Genomic DNA, 4,575 nt, shown 5'->3' with positions numbered 1-4,575 from the left:
TGGCTGACAGTGTACCATTTTTCACCTACTTATAGTAAAACCAGATTTTGGTCAGTTTTTAATTACACGTGCCATTATGTTTTCTTCATTGTCTTCTGCTTTTATATTCTGCCTCAGCTGAATTTTTATGTGAACAGTAAGCGTAATCTAAGTTATCATAGAGAAGGTAATCTAAGGTATCATAAAGAAACTTCACAACTGATAAGATCCATGTATATATAAACATACATACATACACACACACACACACACACACACACACACACATACACACATATATATATATATATTTTTTTTTTCTTGATTGTTCTTTTGTTGTTTTGAAAAAGAAAACACACACACACACACACCCATATATACATACATACATATATATATAGATTTTTTTTCTTGATTGTTCTTTTGTTGTTTTGAATAAGAAAACACACAAACACGCACACATGCACACACATCCAAGTAAGGCTTTTCTTTCTTTCTCTCTTTCTCTCTTTTTTGGTTGTTTTTTTGTTCTGCTGTTTCTCATCTCAAAACCCCTGTGTGCATTTCTCACTCAGGGGCTTTGAAATGTAAATGAGACATGTTGTCTTTTCTTCTCACCGGCTACAGCTCACGGTGTTAATCAAGCTATTACTCACTACCTCAAGCAAGTGTTTTGGACTACCTCAAAGTTCATGATTAAAAAAAAAGAAAAAACACCCTCAGATGTCATAAACACGTAAAAGTCTCATCTGAAAGAAGGCAGAGTTTACTTCAGGCCTCGGTAATAAGACGACATGCCATAACAGCGAGATGGCAGGGAGTATCCGAAAACACCAATTCTTTCACAGTAATCTACTGACTCTCTGCCAGCAGTCCTGCTTCGGCATAAACATACAGGCGTAGCACTCCAGAGTCTGCCGCAGGAGCACAGGAACTGAGCTAGCTTTATGAGATTAGGGTCCCCCTAATTGTTTAAATCCTGCCCTGTAATCAGCTTAATTCGCTGAGTTTTTCACGTTTTAAAGAAGAAGAAAAAAAAAAAAAAAAACAGCGGTGCATTAGGGTAATTGGTCTGAGGTATATACGCATCAGCAAAGCGTACAAAACTCACATTCCGTTATTCATCTTACCCTTACACTTACACCTACACACACACACGCGCGCACGCCCGCACACACGCACACATGATGACACATCAGCTGTCTGCAGTACATTTAATCACACATACATTGCCTTGAAAAATGCTGCTCAGTGGCTCTCTGCTGCCAAGATCTGAAGTGACTGCTACTGTGACAGACATGACAGAATCTTGCACTCTGGCTAACGGTCCATTAGTGGGTCGACGTCGGGTTTCTACCAGCAAAACAGGGAACAGGGCCAACGCAAGGAATTCATCACGTGCGCAAAGACGCACGTCAAACCACTTTAACTAACGATGTAAGGGTCAAAATCCTAAACATCATCATAAATCTCTTAGCCAAACATTTTGAGTAAATCTGCACTCCCATAAAAACAACCAGACTTACCCTGGTACACACAGCTTGTAAATCCAATTCATTTTTAAAGCAGTCGCAGATTTAAACTACGCGTGTGTCAAAACATACAGATCTGGAAGTTCTGGGTCCTCCGCTAATATTCTGTGAGATGGTGTGGGTGACAGTCTGGGCTATGACAGTCTTATTATACTGACAGTCTATGTCACAGGGATATGTGATCTACATACTGAGATCCTGTGTGTCTATATGACTTAAAGTGTGGTTTGCTCTGACGAGCATTTCAACTTACACCTCTCTGGGAGAAATTTGTAGATGAGTAAAGGCCTGATCAGTATGACCTTTTGAAATGCTAACCCACATTCCAACTCTCGTGTTGTTTTCGTAACGATTGTAGAATGGAGAGAATGCAGTGTCGTGTCGGTGTGACACACATTCCAGTAACGGTTCTCTTAGCTGAGATATATCTGACGTTTCCTGAGGAGCGCCGACGCAGATTAAATGAGGAATTCCTGGCCATGGGACCCTTACAAGGTAATAGCCAGCCCCCTTCCATTTGGTGGCATGAGTGGAATGCCGACTAGTGCTTCCTGTTTCCGTAGTGGACGGGCTGCACAGGAAAACCTCAACATCAGTTCATGGGTGTTGGTACATTTTTTCACCCGCTAATCTCCAAACATGTTTCAGTCTCGTGGGGAGAATTTTTGAGAGGAAAGGGAATGGTGGAGGGGATCTCCGACTGTTAGTAATTAACCCATTTTTTTCCTGTAGCAAAGAACCTCTCCCCTCCTGTTCTTTTGAGCACCTAGAGCACCACTACATCAGCGAAGAACTAACTCTATACATCGTCTCCTGTGACATCTTTACCGCCCAGTGATTGAAAGCTCAGCAGCTTCCGTTACTGGAACATCTTGTACCGTCACCACGTTTGTAGCGGCCATTGCGCACGGGGTCAGATTCACACTAGCTCGCCTCTTCTATTCAACGCATTCTTTAATAAAACCGCCCATAAGCGATTATTTGTCAGATTCATTAATGGATTTGACATTTTACAACTTCGGAGAGATTGCGCTATTGATAAATCCTTAATAAAAATGCTGGTACATGTGAATGTAGCTTTAGAGAGAGAGAGAGAGAGGCGAAAGAGAGGTCATTTCGAGTCATGATAATTATAAGACATGAGTCAACAATAACGGAAAGCCTTACTATCTTTTTGTAAAGAACTTCAGGGAACTTTTCTCAAGCCCCAAAACCAAAGTCTAAATAAGAAAAACGAACATTTTCATCATTAAAATGAGTCATTTACCTTCCAATAACTGCCAATGCAAAATAAATAAATAAATAAACAAACAAACAAACATCCAAGATCACATGCAACAGATGAATGTAAAATATCATTTGAGAAATTCATTGAAAATTCAGTGGGTTGAGTCCACATGACAAACGTGTAAATTTCAATCGTTCCATGGATCCATCGTCTCCCGGTCCTCACTCGTCTCTTTAGAAAAGTGTTCACTGCGTGACAGTTTCTGTTAAAGGTGACTGAACCCAAGAGCAGATGTTTAGCAGATGTTACTTACGATCAAGTCTTATTTGACATTTTCAACAACACGTTGCATGTGTGTGTGTGTGTATTTACCGCCTTTTTTACAATAACATATTTTTGTTGTTACTGCATGCTCAGGCCTATGAATTTGATGTAGTCCTCTGGCCTTGTTGTTCACTCTCCACAGATTAGCACAGCACCGTATTTCAAGGTGCCTTAGCATGACAAAATCACCTCGACCACACACATCACAGAAATATCTTGTGCAGTAAAAAAATAGTTTGACATTGTCTTAATTTGATTTTGTGTGGGTTATACGTAGCTGTTTTTCAGGTATTAAACACGGACTCGGAGAGCTCAGATATTCAAACCTATAGTAGTATCCTAAACGTCTGTGAACGTGACTCTGTGGAGTCTTTACCCTGCCATTCAGAGGTAACCAGCTTAGGAATCATTCCTCAGACGATACGTGAGACTTAAGTTCAGGTTGTGTTAAAATCCAGCTGTGGGGGGCAAAGGTTCTGCTGCTTTTCTTGTCAAAGAAACCTAAATGTGGTCTGTGATTGATTAAACACCTGTTTTCCAGGTAAACAATCACCACGGAATTAATAGATGGAAACAAAAAACTGGTTAAGATGTCATTTTTATAAAAAAAAATGTTTTCAGTTTTGTTGTCTTCCCATAACCTTAATTTTTAAGCACAGTTTTAAATGAAAGTGTATTTTTTTTCCATCGTGAACCAGTTTCAGGGACTCGTTTAGCCTGAGTGATGATGTGACTGTCGTTAAAAACAACGTTGTTCTCGTGTAAGTGCGAAAAACTGCGGCTGATTCTAAAAGTATTCAAAGTTGTATTTATTAACCTAAATTTCAAGACATGTTGTACCACAGACAGATCTCAAATACACAGAATCATAGAGTTTTCCGTTTCACAACAAAGAAAGAAGGGAAAAAACAAACAAACAGATAATGAAAGAAGGAAGTAATGAAAGAGAAAAAAAAAACAGATACAGAGCCAGACGTCTACCACAGTGCAGAGAGGGGAAACTGTCTCAAAACAAATTTGCAAAACTAAAAAAAAAAAATAATAATAATGTTTGACATGTACTGAATCTTGAAATAATTTAATTGTAAATTGTATCTGAAAATTGTATACACAACACAGTACTTTCACACAACCCTAAAATGTACAAATGTTAATAAACTGTAAAGTGATATCACAACATGAAATATTAGTCCTACACGTTCAAGCCATGCTGGTAAAAATCTTAGCATGTTGCAAGTCTTCAGTTCTTACATGCACACTACAGCTTTTGCAAGCAGGAGGGAGTGACCAATCCCAGTCCTCTAAGTCACCTGACACACACTGTGACATCATGTGACTGTAATAGTGGCCTGTAACACTCACCTCTCTGTTTGGCATGAAGTCTGCCACTCATCCAGCGATTTATTTGTGTGTCCATTCCACATGTCCATATGTATGGAGATTAATGTATCTGCCTTTAATCCATCCATCCATCCATCCAACAGCATGTAAGTCCAGTGTGCATGTGAAGTC

This window comes from Chanos chanos, chromosome 4, assembly GCF_902362185.1.
Source record: "Chanos chanos chromosome 4, fChaCha1.1, whole genome shotgun sequence".
Lineage (NCBI taxonomy): Eukaryota > Metazoa > Chordata > Actinopteri > Gonorynchiformes > Chanidae > Chanos > Chanos chanos.
The sequence above is the reverse complement of the archived record's forward strand: the minus strand, read 5'-3'. Positions refer to the sequence as shown.